This window comes from Halyomorpha halys, unplaced genomic scaffold, assembly GCF_000696795.3.
Source record: "Halyomorpha halys isolate HHAL.00 unplaced genomic scaffold, Hhal_1.1 Scaffold422.1, whole genome shotgun sequence".
Taxonomy (NCBI): domain Eukaryota; kingdom Metazoa; phylum Arthropoda; class Insecta; order Hemiptera; family Pentatomidae; genus Halyomorpha; species Halyomorpha halys.
Genome location: NW_027111899.1, coordinates 812,583 through 830,525, shown reverse-complemented (window position 1 = coordinate 830,525; position 17,943 = coordinate 812,583). Strand labels below are relative to the sequence as shown.

The 17,943-nt window shown below is 31.0% G+C and overlaps 1 protein-coding gene and 1 long non-coding RNA gene across 3 annotated transcripts in view; one reads left to right on the top strand and one right to left on the bottom strand.

Moving 5' to 3' along the window:
* LOC106682539 (glycine receptor subunit beta-type 4) overlaps window positions 1-17,943 on the top strand; it is a 409,926-nt gene that overhangs the window by 96,102 nt on the left and 295,881 nt on the right. The gene's annotated exons all lie outside the window — the stretch shown is intronic.
* The window catches only part of LOC106682542 (uncharacterized), a 26,290-nt gene continuing 18,708 nt past the window's right edge, over window positions 10,362-17,943 (bottom strand). Inside the window, exon 3 of the long non-coding RNA XR_001343430.2 lies at window positions 10,362-10,510. This is a non-coding gene — a long non-coding RNA (uncharacterized lncRNA). The remainder of the gene's footprint in view (window positions 10,511-17,943) is intronic.

The window sequence follows — 17,943 nt, the reverse complement described above, 5'->3', positions numbered from 1 at the left end:
TTTATAGCACATTAAACAACTTTCGTGATATTTAGAATTGAGTGAAAAATAAGTGATGTTAGTCTTTTCACTAATATGTTAAATATTCTTCTTTTTTTTTTTTTAAACCAATAATATATTAGTTTCAGCATGATTTTTTTTTTTAAATTAATACGAAATCAGATTTTTCAAACCTTCAGTATTAAAAAAGATTCCAAAAAGAAAGGAAGGAATTCAATCCCGTCTTTGTGCATTAGCATTAGTTCTATCACTGTTTTTTATTATATTCTCTCATCTATAACTACACCATACGACACTAATTTTTCTTTAAAAAATTGGTGGAAAAATATATAATTTAAAAACTGTTCTTAAAATTTTATTTGTCGGAGTGGATTTTTTTTTTAATGAAATATTATTTGTCAATAATGTTATTGTATTTTTTTTTCATACGATGAAATCTTTATCGGTTCCCGGTTCTAATACTGCTCAGCATAGATAGTGTTCCCAGAAGTTTGATAACAACTGTTACAGATTTCAGCGCTAATGCCAACTACGTGATGTAAGATAAGTCCTTAGGAGCTCAAGTTCAAGCGGGGTTCGCCGCTTACTGTCGTTATACGCTGGAGAGTTTGTACTTACATGTTCCTATCACGATTTGGTGCTGTTAATTAATAATTTGTGGTATTCCAAGCATTGTACCCAGAAGGTCAAATGTTTAAGACTTCTTCAAACGTTTGAGAAAATTCAATTCGCTTACAGAATGTACAGACACAACTTGTGAAGTGAAGTCTAAAGTTTAGGTTCCACGGCGGCTATGATAAAGGTATTGTCAACTTTGGCTGCTACTAACATCCTGGAAGACATGCCATTTACTGTCGTAATATCAGAATTTATTTAATATTTTGCTGTACTGCCAACTATTTGCGTAAGGCACAACTGTTAGTACAAGTAACGGCAAGATGTAGAGGCCTTGACAGTGAACTATCTCTCATAACACCAACCTACTTCTTAACTTTGAAAAATCTTTAAAAAATTCATACTTATATCAAGTATTGGTTTATGTCTTTTCAGGCCACCTGTATTGTAGAATCAAATAATATTTTATTTAAGCTAGACATTTTCCCTTAAGTAGCGAATTTTTAAAAATTCTTGCTCTAAAGTCCCTACGTTTAGTTTTGTGGATTTAGCAGAAAAATACAAATTATCAATGCCAGTAATAATAAACCATGGATAAATACAAAATATAAATAAAATTTATAAATAACTAAAGGAAAGTAGAGCTATCCGTTCCGATCGGGAAAAGCTTAGACTACACGATCCAGGAACAACATTTATATTCTATATTCTCTCAAGGAACCCTAAAATAGGAGTTTTTATAGCAACTGAAAATAATGTTTTGCTTTCTCTGGTCTATAGATTTTTTTTTTAAATCACTAAAACAGTGATACTTCAACACGAGCCCAGCAATGGAGTGATTAGGAAAAGTTGTGTGATGCGCGGCCTGTACCAGATTGTTTAATAATATAGATGTCTTATAAAAGAGAGTAACGGTTGTTTTGGACTTTATTTCTTGTTTCTTACGCCTCTTCCTGACTTCAGTAACTTCATAGACATTAAGCTTGTTTTCTTCATAATTTAATGCTCTCTTTTAACTGGGTCAAAGTTCTCTTTAAAAAAATTAAAATCGTGGCTAATTTTTTCCCCTTCTCATCCTGTTTTAGCTCATTAATTCCATTAGCTTAATGAATCCGAGAAAAAAATGCTTTGAAGCAACTTATAAATAAATTTTAAGGAGACAAGTTTTAAGCAGGCCAAGCTCTTGTAAAAAAGGATTTCTTCCAGTGTATTGTTTCAGGGAAATAAAAATGGGCTCAGATTAAAAGCAGGGACTTTAGTTAGTTAATTTCTGTTTAAATGAACTTTAATCTATTATTAAATTTTTTGAATAATTTTTGATTCGATCATCTACGTTCCCTGCCTTCTCGAACGTTTTCCCTTCGCTTAACACCGGTTAACGTTTTAAGCAATGTTTCACAATTTAACCCAAAATGTCTTTATTTCTTTATCAGAAATAATTAATTTAAGCTGAAAAATTAAGTAAGTTGAATTTAGTTAAACATTCTCGTGGAGTTTATACGACTGGAGGTAGAGGCAAGTAGCATAGAACGGTAGCTGTGAGACATATTTTGCCGTGTGTGAACACATCGTGCAAAATGGAAAGAAACTGCCATGCGAGTCAATGCCATTTTGGATTTACTTTTCTTTCCCAGACATTTTACCTGACACTTGGTTATATTATTTTTTTTTGTCTACTTAAATGAAATTCTATGACATAGATGTTTAATATTTTTGTTCCTTCAATTAATACTGTATAACAATAAATTCATATGCTGATATAACTTCTGTTATGCTGATCTCTCCCTCATTCCATCTCTGTCTCCTCGCCTGATTATGGTGTTGATTATTCACTCATCCTGAGTGGCTGTTAAGAGCCATAAAATGATGTGGCTGTGGAGAATGTTCACTTTTCTGTTGCTTTGTTCTCACTCTTGGGCACCTACCCACTACTTCATTTGTTTGCCACTAGATGACAGCATTTTGAGCTGCCATTCACAATGTTTGAGGGGACTTTCTTAAACAACATTAGTTTCTGTTATTTTCATGATAGCCACTAGCAATAAAATGGTCTCGTATGAGTAACCTAAATGCAGCAGGCCTTGCAAGTTGATGTAGTAGTAACTGTCTACTTGTAAGGAAAGCTACTCCACTATAAGTAAAGTACGGTCTTATTTTTAGTTTGAGGTTTACAATACTATCAGATCGATATACTGCCCCTCTTATGTAAATTGTCCTAACTAAATTTTTTTAACATTTAGTCACTTGAACATTTAAGTTATAATCACTTCCAAACGAATATCTGTTATTATAACTAAAGAGGAAGACAGTATACTTTAATAATACAATGTCTTTGGCAATACAACTCGTATAGAGTCAACTTGCCCCACTAGTTTTTTCTGCCTGAAAATAATAACTCTCTGGACGGATCCCACATTAGTTACGGCTCTACAGTCGGAGACTTCTAACTCTTCTGATGTCATCTTTTCATGTAGAATAATCTGAGAAATCTTGTCAGGTGCCATCCTAAGGATTTAGTGTGATATTTTTGATCCAAAATTTAGGATTGTCCAACCTTAATAACGCTAAAAATGTTTGCATAAAAAACGATATTTGTTCAGGGATGAAGCAATTGGATCCATCATCCACCTGAAGTTATTGGTGAATAAATTCTCTAAAACCATCAAAGACTGCTACGTTAGACTCATCTGTGCCATAATTTCCCATAAGGTTTGGAAATAAATAAAACTTATTAAGAATCGTTATTGTGCCATTATTATAAACTATACGGATGATTCTACGTCTATGAATCCTAGATTGCGATAGTCTTTAAATATTTCTCTAATTCCTTAAGCCGCCGCGTCTTGTCTAGTGACTCTCCAGACAACTTTTATTTAATTTTTTTAATCAAACCATTTCTAAACCTGCTTTAACGTCTTTTTTTTAATCACAGCTCAGTTTATGGCAGTGACCTAATTGCTAAAGTCTTGGTAAAATTAAAAAAATAAAAAAGATTTCACAGGTGAAGTATGAGAGAAAATCTCAGAAAATTATTTTAACCTTTACCTATTTATGAAATAGGCTAATATATAGGGAGGGTAGTTGAATAAAAATTAAGGGGAAGTATTCCATCTCGGGCAGTTTCGAAACACACGGTAAAACACGTTTCAAAGGAGTCCAATATCCAATAACCAAGTAACCAAGTTTCTTACTTATTTGATATTACATATTTTTACAATTTTTTTTAGAAATGCTCTAATGATTTTGAATATATTCGACAAATCAATAGAAAATTAAGTGATCAGTGAGTATCAAATGATGTATTAAGTGAGTATCAGATAGGTGTTTATTAAAATAGTTAAATGAGCTTAAATGCCGAATTAAAAAAAAATCTTCTAATGTTCCTCTTTATTTAAAATGGTTAATGATCTCTCAATTAAAAATAGATAAATATAAAAGAATTCAATAATTCTTGAAATAATCAATGAATGAAAACTAAATTTTCTTGGGTTTCCATGGTTGTTCGACGACAGTCATAACTTTTTGAATGTTATCATTTTAACAACGTAAGCATAGTAACTGTTGTTTTTAGCCAGCAAGGATTAATTTCACCTTAAAGTAAGATGGTCGGATTGATTTTTAACCTGGATGGCCTAGCGTGATGAGTCACAAAATTAGTATTCTCGTATTAGAAGGGGTGCCGTTTCGAATCTACCCTTGGCAAGTTGACTTTTATTTCATGGCGGCTTCAAGTAATAAATCTCGACTTTATCACTCTGGCTAAAATAAGTTTGTAATCTGTTGGATAACCGGTCTTTCCTGCCCTAAATTAAAAAGTTGGATGCCAAGTGAAAGTTGTTGAATGCCCACACCGCATCAGATTATTCGAATTCTACATTTTATTATTTATCGAATTCATAGAATCCTGCTTAAATTAAACTGTTTTAACAAATAAATTATTTATTTGGTTAATTATATCTAAAATTTTTAATGATAAACTAGAATCATTAAATAAAGAATTCCATCTAAAAATGCACTAAAAAATAAATTAAAGGAATTGATTTTTTAGTGGAAAGTGCTTTTTTTCCAACCTAATGTGACTGGTACCAACAATGACTTCTTAATTATTTTAGTGTTGATTAAATATATATTGTTATGTATAGTAATTGCGAAGTGTCAAATAATATGAATCGTTACACAGTAACGACATTCTACTATGTGCTTCGCCATAGAATTCCATCTCAAAATAAATTTGTAAGACGTTTTAAATAATCTAATTTCATCGCTGAATAACTATTAAAAAATCATAAAACAATGGTTTATTGTTTAAATTATTTTTTTTGGCAGTAAACAAAAAAAAATACAATAAAATAGTGAAAGAAGTGATCTTAGGGTAACTTGTACACCTGGGTAAAAAATCTGCTGGATATTATCTCAGAAACGACTTGAACAACTGGCAGGCAGATTTTTATTTGAATTTTGGATTCTAAATAGCTTGAATTGTAAACGGTCGCATTTTGAGGAGGTCATTTTTTATTTTTATTTATACTATACTTAGAATTTTTTACATTACTACCTTTAATGTTTTGATACCGTAGTAGGAATCTACTATATTATCTATCGGTACTAAAAGGATTAGTTCTTAACAAAGCCTCTTATGCTCTAAGACCGAAAATATCTTATTGAAGGCAAGACTTTTATTTTTTTATCCCCGAAACATTTGAAGAAATGTATTGTCCTCTCCCTTATTCTGCCTCTTTGCCTGAGTGTGGTGAAACTACTCACTCATAACGAATTGTGGATCTTAGCCATAAAATGATACCTTGAGACGCTGTTCACTCCTGTATCTGTTGCAGAGGCCAAGATGGTTACTAAAGCCTATTGCTTATGTAATATGAGAGGGAGCATCTTCCTGAAACAATTATAAAAAAATAATTCTTAAAATATTTGTCATTGATGTATGTCCTACATAAAAAATAATTTAATTCGTGTGACGGATTCTGAACTAGTACTATAATCAATGTTTTCACTTTTACTAATGTCCTGTTTGAGCTTTCATTATCATAATGTCCTTAGTGTATTGAATACATACATCCCTAAATATCTTTTCAGCGGAAACAGAATCGGTACTTATATATTTTTCTTCTTCCAGGTAATATGTTTAATAAAATTTCAATTCCTAAATAAATTGTATGGTTTTATAAAAGATATTATGTAATTTATTATATAAAAGTTATGTAATTTCTTATATAATCCTTAATTATCAATATATTAACATTGTAAAAGGAGAATCTGTCTCTTTTGATCTAGATTTACCAGAATGATCTGTCTTGTTAGGTTGGAAGGGCGTATTATATTTCATTTTTTTTTTCAATCTAAATTTTCATGATTGGTAAAGGCACTTTTCGGTCACTTCTTCAGCTCATTTCTGACTCTCTTACTTTTTCTGTTTATTTCGAAATTAATTGGAAGCTACTGGAATCGTTTCATTCAAAGGAATTTTAACTAAAAAGATTCAAACTTAATTTTTTTCTGTTTCGACATCTGCTTTATAACTTTTCGAATACTTTAAGGGAACTGCCATTAATATTTGGAATTTAATATGACTTTTTCGTATATTTTTTTCAGATATTTTTGTATAAATTGTATCAGGTAATACTGAAAGATAAAACAAAAAAACATAAATGATTAATGTACTTTGTAACTTTTTAATCCAAATTTTAAAATGATAATATTAGCTAAAATACTAAATTTTGCCACATCATATTAATAAATTTAAGTTTTTAAACATTTAAAGCACTCTTTCGTAAAACATGTTAAAGATATTTATTGTGAAATTAAGTTCTTGGCATCCTTGAATATTGCAATGTTTTGAACAATTTTTTAAGAAACGTTCATAAAAAAATGTTATTAACTTCTGGTGTGTGATACTCTCAATACTATAGTTTTGAGGTAAACTATATTAATAACCTTTTGTGCCATAAACAGCTTTTTACTGTTTATGGTATTACCATTTCCTCATTAATTAACATTTGAAGGAACGAATTAAGAAAGGTTCTATTTTAAATTAGAATTCTGGATTGTTGGGTTTACATTTAGTAATACTTGTCCCAATGTCGAACTCCAGTTTTTGCCATTAGAGTATAAGCACAAGAACTAGGCTGTTAAAATTAATAAACTGTGCGTTAAAATATCCGATTCCTTTTTTTAAATATTTATCAATTAATAATTTTGAGTATTTATTTAATTAATTACGTAACATATTCAGTTATGTATTTTTGGCCTTATGAAAAAAATAGAAAACCCCATTAGAATGAACAAGAACCCGAGATTGAGAAATTTCCAGACACGCCACTTAGGTTTTGGACTGACGATGTATATTGGTGTTTAACAAAAACTTAAACAATTTATTATCAATTTTCAGTTTTTATTTAGCACAGTTCAAAAGGGTATATTGGTATTTGCATTATTTTTTTTCCGAAAGAAATATTCTTTTATTACTTCTATTGTAATCTTAATATAAACATTTGTTGTGCGTTTCATCAGTCAAAGAAGAAAAAAAAAATAGACGGGAGAGATGTGTAATACATATATTTCGTATATAATACATATATAACATTGTATTATTGCACAATATATTTTTGTGTATCCCTACATATCATTTTTAATGTAACAATCATGTTTTACTTATAGCGTCTATACATTTACCAATCATTTATTTATTTTTTATCTTTTAGTCGGTATTTTTTTTCTTCTTTTACTACCTACTTGGTTATTTGTAAAAATGTCTGGCAACAATTACAATCCATGTTTTGAAGATGTTTGGTTTTATACAGATCCTTGAAAAAAAGAATGGAAGAAAATGAAAATTTATTATCAATGGGATAAAGAAGTCAAACTTTTATATAATCTTTCTTTTATTTTGGATTCATTGTGACGTTCATGCATCTAAATTATTTTAATGTTAATTAAATGATTAAATATGATAAAATTAAATTGTAAGACTCTTGGAATTTACATGGAAATCCAGTAGAGACTACAAGAGCCATTGATCAAAGTTACACGATTTTCAATATAGCAATTTATAAAAGTTGTTACTCTTGGACCCATGGGTTCGATTACTCTCAGTTGCCTCATCTTAAACTTAGAAGATAGATCATTTATGTAGATGAGAACTTCTCAGCGTTTTCCTGTATCACTTCAAAACTTCAGTTTTAGCTAACTCAAAGCCGTTATACTTCCGTTGTTTGAAGTATACGTCGCAGAAAAATGAAGACATTTTACTTCAAGTTTTGTTGGATAATACATTTTTAAAATCTTTATTTATTTATTGGTTCTTTCTTACCCAACTGCCTTGTGCACAGAAAGTATCGATGAAAAAAAAATAGATTTTGGAGAAAGTTCACTGAAATATATTGTCGTTTTTTAAATAAACAAAATGTTCTGCCATTATTCTCCTCTATTTTTTTTACTTCTCGTGTTTCTTAATTATTACTCACTTTATTAGGAGTGCCGTAACTTCTAAAAATAGACACTGTGATTTTGAACACATTCAGTTAGGCATTCTTTTAACAGGCTGTTTTGTTTATTTATTTTATTGTTTATTATTATTATAGCTAAGTACTATTCTTTCATACCTCTGAAACCATTCGATGAATATATCTCGATTATTAATTAGCTAGTTAAATGACCCATAAAGTAGTTACTGACATTTATCTTCGTAGGAATTGTAAAATTTAAGATTAGTCAAATAAATATACTTTTTTATAATTTATTTATTGTTATTTACAACTTTATAAAAATATATACAAGTAAATTAATTTGCTGTAGTTGATATAATGACATAATGAAAACATGTGGAAAACCTACGCATTGATAGAACTCCATTAACAGTTCTAGAAGAGAAGGTCCCGAGGCCATTTTCTTTCCAGACGCTTAGGATCAAATAAATTTGAGTTAATGTTTATAAAATATATGATTTATGAAAAAATATATCTTAGGAACCATTGGGCGTAAATATGTCTTGTAGTACTCAAATTATGAAATGAATAATGTTTTATTATTCTGGGACTGGCTCTCTTTAGAACAATTTCAAAGGTAATTTTAATTTTTAAATAACGTATATCGGCCAGAAAACAGTGCGGCCACGCTTAATTATAACTTATATTAAAATTGTATATAAATAATTTTAAATACAGGGAAGAAAAAAATAAATTAATTAAAAAACTAACTGACTAAATACATAAAAAACAAAAAAAATAGGTAGTTATAAAATAGTGGATTAGATTGGTAATTGGTATAAGTAAAAGTTAGTTAAATAGAAGAGTTTTAAACGAGAGTAGGGTTGGCATATGACGTATATTAGAGGGAATGGAGTTCCAGTGATATGCAGCTTGGGTAAAAATGATTTATCAAACGCAGCAGTTCGATGAGGTGGAGGGTAGATATCTGATAAACGGGACCTAGCAGTACGGGATTGGACCGAGACTTTGAATTGCAGGTTTTTCGAGGATATAGTAGGGGCGCTGAGTACTAATTACTTGGAATAGAAAAGAAGCTAGGAAATACTGGCATCAGAAGGATGGATAGAGCCACTTCAGCTCTGCGTAATACTGGGTTATGTGCGTATCTCTGGTGATCCCGAAAAGAAATCGTACTGCGCTATTCATAAGCCGTTTAGGTTTAGATTCGAGATTACCCAGGAGTCCACCATATACCATACATTATATCTAGCTAAATTACTATAAAGTAGTATATAACGTTAACCTTTGTACGGGTTGTAGTTTTTTTTTTTTTTCCGGCCAAGACTCCCATTGGAGTCCTATACTGCCTAACCATGGTTGAGGGGTCAAAGATCTTCATTTTGTGGGACCACCACTCAATGAAAAAAGTCAACGTCCCAAGGCGGATTCGAACCGGCACCGCCAATAGACATCAAATTGGTAAGACTGTGTCTATACCACTGAGCTATGGGCGGCCCGTGTTGTAGTTTTTGTGATATTTAACAAAATTAATTCACGAAATGATTATTTCTAGTTGTTCGGACTACTTTGGATTTAAGAAAAATTATATCTCAGGAAGTATTAGACGTACAGATATCTGCCAGCACTCAAATTAAAGCTAATTGAACGTACTATTAATTACTTTATGATTTATTTTCGTAAGGGTAGTAAGTTTTATGATATTCACATATAAATAAGAATTTTGCAAATGAAATTTTGTCCGAACAATTATAAATCAATTTATTTTAGCAAATATCATCACTACGATGTTAAGTTATATAAACCACTTTATAGCACGTTAAATTAGCTTTAATTTAAGTGCTAATATACATCTGTACGTTGAATGGTTCCTAAGATATAGATTTCCCAAAATAACTTCACTTACTACACAGTTTTTTTTAGTGCGTTTTTATGAAAGGTTTTCTTTAAAAAAGGTATACCTTAATAATAGCTTAATTAAAGCTTATATTTTAGCAAATTTACTTTACTTGATATTTTATTAGGTTTTCTTGTGTTGGTAGTTTTAAACATATAGTGCTCCGAAGAAAATATTATTTTTTTAACGTTTTAGATTTCCACCATTCCCATATCTATACTTGACTGGCTCATCACTTTTCAATTGTAAATATACATAGTTTATATTAAACCAATAATATGGGGTGAAAGTTGACCTTTTCTCCTCTTTGACTCTTGTACTATGATTGAGAACCACGATTTATACTTTTATAACTTATATTGCATTTTGTATGTATAGAAAAATAAATCTTCAAGAAAGTAAACACTCGTCTGAGTGTTTGCTTTCTTGAAGAAATCCATAGGTTACATATCTTGGTAGTTTGCTGTTAAGGCTCGTTGTAAACAATGGAGTAACCTGAGAGTGGATGTACAGTGAATGCTGTCTACTGAGAGCTCATCTGAAACAATAGGGCTCTGATCAATAACCTAGATAAAATTAGAGGTTAAACTGTCTTCCTATGTTGTGAAATGGCTTCAATTCCGAAATATTTTTAACAACTTGACTTACAAATATTTAATAATCACATAATAACTGTTTTTGAAGGATAAAAATACATTTTGTTGATAGTTTTTTGGTTATTACAAAAAAATTAAAAACGTTTGAGGAACCGTAAACTTAAGGAAATTGTAATCATACTACGTTAAAATTTAATAGGGATTATGGTATCACAGTTTGTAGTAATATTTAAAAACAATCCCTGATCAAGAAAAATCACTAATAGAGCTTACCTGTACTGGTTTTATTTTGGTTGAAGTGTGTTTTGAGCAATAGTTGCAATAAACAATGGTTTTATCAATTCTAAAATGCTAGGAGATGATTTGGTCAGAATCACGCTTGACTGCTAGATTTTTACCCTTTATCTACCACAGCCACCCACTGAAGTACCCGCTCCCACACTCCTAAATACTTATCTAAATAAAAGGAATTAAGAGCGTGAAATAGGAAACTGAATTATTTTATAAAGAGCTTTAAGAAAATAATTAATTGAAATAAATTTTACTTATTCGTATTAGGCAAAACATTACTTGAAGACAATATAGTGTGGTACTGAGATCAGTGCAGACCTCACCTTAAATCTTAGTGATTTCTAAATGTTGCGATACTAATAATACTTGATCCATAAATTTATTCTATATAGATGACATTAACTTATCATTAACAAACAACTTTAATGAATTATGCTCATATGCTTTAATAACAGCCAACTCTGCATGCTATCAAAATCAGGAGAGAAAATAATATCCAACATATCATCGATTTTTCCTTCAATCAACATGTGTTGGACTTTTCTGGTGGTGGGTGATTTAAAGAAAAGGCACTTTGATCCCACTTACTATTAAAAAAAATCGATTAAAATTTTGCCCCTACTCGACTTATATTATGACTACTATCACTGCTAAGCGAATTATATCAGGCTTGTAAAGTATTTTATATTTAACTTCAAGAATGTGCCCATTATTTATGCCTAAACATTACAACAAAGATTAATATCTCTAATGACCAATAAGATCGGTTAATTATTTGTAATTGATAATATCCACTCGTGAATAATGGACTTGAGCTGGTACTTAGCAAGGCAAATTGACATAGGTTAATTAAACATTAGCAAGCTCATCAGAACCACTCCATAACCCGATCCCCACCCTCTCAAGCACTTCACGGCTGGATGACCGCCTCTGTAATTTGCTCCTGGCGATGTCCTCTAGAGGAGTTGATTGAAATTGCTTAATTAATAAGTGAACAGGATGCTTTTAAGATTCGGTAGTTACCCAGCTCACTCACTTCCGAGGATCTTCTTTATGATTCGCTGAGTGTTGACAAGGGCCATTCTCAGTTAATTTCGGTCTGTAAGCTATCTTAATTATCTTGTTTTATTTCAGGTATAGTATCTTCTTGGATGTAGGAAGGAACTTTGTACGGGTGGTTTGAGGGTGCCAGAGAGCATTCTACGCGGAAAGCAGTATTGTGGAGATCGCCTCTTCGAATATGCAGTGAGTGGCGCAAAATGGGGAATCAAGTTCAAATATTTTTTAATTTTTAATATAAACGAAAAATCATATTTAAGGGTTATGCTGAAGACGAATCTCATTATGTTTTTTCCTTTAAAAATATTTTTGGCCTACTTTTCTTAAAATTTTATTTGGTTTTTATACATTTTTGTTCTTTTAATGCAATCTGTAATATATTTTCTTATTTTACATACAGAAACTAATCGATTGATGTATAATAATCTTTTTAAAAAATGAAGCATTATCAAAATCATTAAAAAAATTAAAAATACTAAAAGTCACTTCTAGTGATAAAATCATTACTCTTTACAATGTTATCCAATTCTACGTAACTACGACTTTTGGAAAGCGGAATTTCCGTCCATCCACGCCATATAGATTTTATATCTTTATATGGAGTAAAAAATCTTAGCTTTTTATCTTGTATCTACCCTTCTAATTTATTTATGAAGTTGGAATTTGTACCATTCCGTACCGTTTAAAGGGTTCTAAAACCCATTAATGTTTAGTGTAGTTTGTGATGTGTTTGAGTTACTACAATTTTGTTTTTTTATTTATACGAAACTTTGTATTTGAGGGTTTCAAAAAACGCTAAAATCAAGTCTGACTTGATTTTTTGTACATACATTCACTTTAGGTAATTTATTTACTTATTATTTTGTCACATATGCAATAATTTTGATAGTAACATTCATTGTATTATGTAAATTGAGGATTTAATTATCTTTAAATCTTCCCAAGACGTTGTAGAACTTGTTGGAAAAAAAATGTGAATCGGTAATGAACTTTCTGAGTCTTAGGTAAGTAAAGTAACTAACGAATATTTAGATTTTTTTTTGTTTTTTTACGAGAATCGGTAGAAATCTTCAGAAGACACAGATAGACCTGTACCGATCTGTATGTGGGATTTTTACCCACTAAAACCACCTCTCTACACCTGTTCTTTCCTCTACATGGGGCCACCGTTAGGCATTATTTCATGGAGGGAATGGCTGAGTACCGCCTCATGGTAATCTTCGCATAGTCATTTGTCGCTTCTTGTTTCTTCCCTGTTATTCACTTCTCCTGGCCTTCTCTTCTGCTCTCAACCTCCTAAGGAATATTTTCACCGCTGCCCAATGTTGGTCCGAGCACAGCATATGGCTCAACAAGTTTTCTAGTGTGGTATTCACTTCACACAATTTCCCCTATTGACATCTGACTTCTGCGAAGCGCATGAAAGTAAAAACCAGGTGTTCCGATGTTTCTTCGATCGTTCGGCATGCAGGCCATTCTGTGGTGTCGTCCAATTTGAAGCGGTACTGTTAGACTTTAAAGCATCCGTTTAACAGTTTGGTTACATAAAAATCCATCTCACTATTTCGACCATACCAGGAACCAATATCGGGTGTCAACCTTTAAATCCACCAACTCGAATCTGCAACCTCCCAATGCTGTTGCCATTTCGTGACAGTTATTTGCCGGTATTCTCTCGAAACAAGTAAATGTGTTCAATAATACCTAATTCTTTCTTCAGCAAGAGGTTCAAGAGGATGTGCGTTTGTGTGTGTGAGTGATTTAATAAAATTTAATTTAAAATATTACAATATATTGTATATTTATTATAAGTATCATACCACGGTGGTCCCCGAAGTTTTCGAGACAGATAAATTCGTTTATATTTTAATAAAACATAAAATATTGCAATATTGATCGTTTATATTGAAATTCCTTTAACATAATTATTATCAATAAATTTCTCAAAATAATTTAAAAAAAAAATAGAAATGGGATAGGATCAAAAAAGAACCCATGTTATCGAATGGATAAAATTAAATGTATTCACATGTTTTCGCGTCCATTCACACACATAATTTGAAGTTAGTGCCGATCACTTGAAGCGAGAAATGGTCAACTTAGAGGATCTCCAACTCCGAGTAACAGGAAAGTCCTTCGAAGCACTTTGTGGACTTAACTAGCCGTTGGATGGTTTAATATTTCCTTTGATAAACCTGAATATTGATCTAACTAAAGGTACGTTTCCTGGCTTTCAGTTAGAAGATAACTCTGATGTGAAAGCCAATATTTCCTTTATTATTTTACTTCATTAGTATCTAATAATGTATAATAATGTTCATTAACTAAAAATTCAATATTAGTGTATATAATAGCGTTTATATCGTGAACAACGCTATAAGCTTTTATATTAAAAAATAAGATAACAAATGGAAAAAGTGTAATCAAATACACAATTGAGGGTTTTACAGCAATATGGACAATAGTTCCATTCTGACAGTACTAGAATTAAACAATACGTTTTCAATTTCCGTATTTTAGATAGATATATTATCATTAAGAAATCACATTGTGTCATTTGGCTGTGGAAGAAGCTTAAAAGATGGCATCTACCTGATTATTGCACAAAACACTCAAAATAACATATAAAATTTATTTGACTAATAAAGGTAGACAGATCTAAGAGCTTAAATATTCTTTAATATTATATCAATAAAAATAGACGTATGTGTTTCACTTTGCAGACACAACAACGCTTTGTAGACCACTGATGTTTGTCTTACCCTACCTAACACAAACATCAGTTAACAACTGTGCACTATGGTTGTTCCATGTCGATAACTGAAGTGATATGGGTGATATAGTGTTTGTGAGTGGTTTAACGAAGTTATTTACATATTTCGAATACTTAATACAGCTTCTTAACCGTAGAATCAGGTTCACAACCCCAGCATTATTTTGTTAAGTTTAGAAAATATTTAGTAAAGGAAACGGAAGAAGGAATGAATAGAAGCCAAATGTTTATAATTGAGATTATTTAAAAAAAAATAAAATTCTTCTTATGAACTCCTTGGTTCCAGTATTTGTTGATGATTTTATTATTTAAGGACCAGAAAATGAAATTTGATTGAGGGGAATCTCTTTTAATAAATTAAATACCTTTTTTATTTATTTTTTCCCACCCTTCTATCAATTTTATTTTGTCAAACAAAAACCAATACATAATACTAATGAATATGTATACATAATAAACATAAATATCCTTTCATGGCCTGAATTATGTCCTTTCATCCTCATCCTAATCCTTTCATGGGCATTTTAATGAAGGTTATAGGATCTGCTATACTATGCTATGGAAGTATCTCTCTACCAGTGATTTATTTTATTAATTTTTTTTTTATTCCTTACCTCCTTTATTAAATATATAAATAGTAGGATTAATATATATCTAATTACATAAGGGGTTGGGCTGGGTGCTGGGGGTTACTATATCGGGCCAAGAGCCGGGGTTACTATGTTTGGCCGGGGGTACAAAGAAAGGGGAGTTTATATTATATTAACCTTGGGCAGAGGCAATATCGTAACCAATAAAGGTTTCGTACGGGTTTGTGTAAGAATATTGCTAGTTGAAAACTATTAAAAAAAATATAATTTATTCCTATTTAATTTGATTGTTAATATTTTATTCATTGAAAAAGGGATATGTTTTACTTTCCGTCTGATCAAGACGGATCAACAGTGCCTAGAGAAAATAAAAAAAAATTAACTTCCTTTATTAGGATTTTTTATTTTTATTTTAGAGGTTAATAAATTATGTTAATAGTTTAAGGTTATAATAATATCCAAACTTATATAAATCGCTACAGAAAAATAAATAGCTTAGTTACATTAATCATAGTCGTATATTACATAATAAAAAAGTATTTCATTATTAATAGTTATATGTCTTTTATAATATGTATAAAAAATAATAAACTTGCTTTATAATACTTTAAAATATGAACGGATTAGATGCCGTCCACTTTTAGTTTTCTTGAAAGTATATAAAACAAAGTTTGTGAAAGGCTTTATATTGTGTGAAGGCTGCTGACATGACAAAACTTCGCAAATAAAACATCTTATGTGACGGGCAGTTTGCCCAGCTGCTTATTTAGGAAATTTATTACTAGTTCTATCAGTAAAATAAAAGATAAATAAATTATAAAATGCCTTTGTACGTTATTATAAATAACATTAAAATAGTAAAGCATTCATTATTTTTAGAACACATTTTGACGGCGTTTTTTGAGCATTCAGTGTCCAATTTATCGAATTGTATGTTAATTATCGTGTTTGCAAAATTTAAAAAAAAAAATTATAAATCTCTATCATGGTTTAAAAATTTAAAAAAAAAATATCTAGAGAATATTGATAGGAAATCTGAATGTGAATTTAACGCGTTATTCCAGATACATTATTTTTTTGTAGGATACCTATATAATTGTTTCTACTTCCAGAATTCTCTGAAATGAAGTATTGAATTTAATTTCCTAAAGTGGTATATTTTATTTTTCTGTTACGAGGTTTCACAGCCTAAATTAAATCGTCGCTTACAATTTACATTTTGTCTAAGGAATTATAAAGCTAGACAGAATGTCGTAAGCCACTTGTGGTTAGTAAATTGGGACTCTAACAGATCCCAGCAATTCTTTTCCAGTACCAATGAAGGCCACAGAAGAATACTTTGTTCAATTTTTGAAGCATTTTTATTAATTTTGAAGGATGTCTGTATGGCTTATCCTGTAATGGCTACTATCGAATTCCTTAATGAAAAAACTTGTAACAATGCTACATCTCTCCTGTCCTTTAAAAAAAAGAGTATAAAGAACGATTGCCGTGTCTTCTAGAAAATATTCCGGATTATTTTTTAATTTACAATGATGGTTCCAAATCCGAAAGCTCAACCGCCTCATCTTTCGTTACTCGCGATTTAACCCACAAATTAAAATTACATAAGTTATGCTCAGTATACAACGCAGAACTCCAGGCGATAGCATCAGCCCTCCATTTTTGCCTTTCAATAACTAAGAAGACTATTGTAATAATCTCAGATTCGTTGAGTTAAAAAGTTTGGGAAACATGTACCCCGAACATCCAATCACCATAAAAATACAATATTTTCTTATAAAACTATCACAAAAAGGTAAGTAAATAATTTTCTTATGGGTTCCAAGCCACATTGACATTGTTGGAAACGACAAAGCTGCCAGAGAGGCACTCACGCTCCCTGGCCGAGGCACCGCCATTCTTACCCCATCAGAACTCAGCAGACCCCTTAATTACAAATCATGGAAAGATGGTAAGCCAAGTGGGATAAAAGTTCTCCGAGTAAATTAAAAGGAATCAAAAGATCAGTAAAAACATGGTCGACATCCTTCCGCAACAGCTGCAGGGAGGAAGTTGCTCTATCCGCTTGAGAATAGGTCATACTCTCCTCTTGCACTTTTACCTGATCAGAAAACTGACATATCCAACGTGCAAATATTGTCAGTCCATTCTCGCGACTAAACATATTTTTTAAGAATGTACTCACTATTTGCCAACAATAAACAGGATAGGACTGACACCAAATTTATCAGAAGCTCTCATTGACGAGGGAGCTAAAGGTGCATTAGGGTTTAAATTTTTGAAAGCACGTCATCTTCTTTCTAAATTATAACCCCCCTTTGATTTGATTTTTTAAAATTTATTATTTTAATTATTAATTCTTACATTTGTATGAATCACGTTCCTCTTTTACATTTGTTGCATCATCAAGTGTGTGTGCGTGCGTGCATGTTTGCTGTTTGTAGCTTCATCATAATAGTATGTCATAAGCGTTGATGACCAAAGGGTTTTACGCCTTTAAACAACAAGAAGAAATAAACAACAAACTTTGTTAAAGTCCATCTTGTTTTGTGTTTTACAAATATTGAATGATGTCAAAGCGCTTTGTAGACTGATTCATTGGACGCAGTATAGTGTTCGGTCATAACGTTGGATTATTATTTCAACAATAAACAAATAA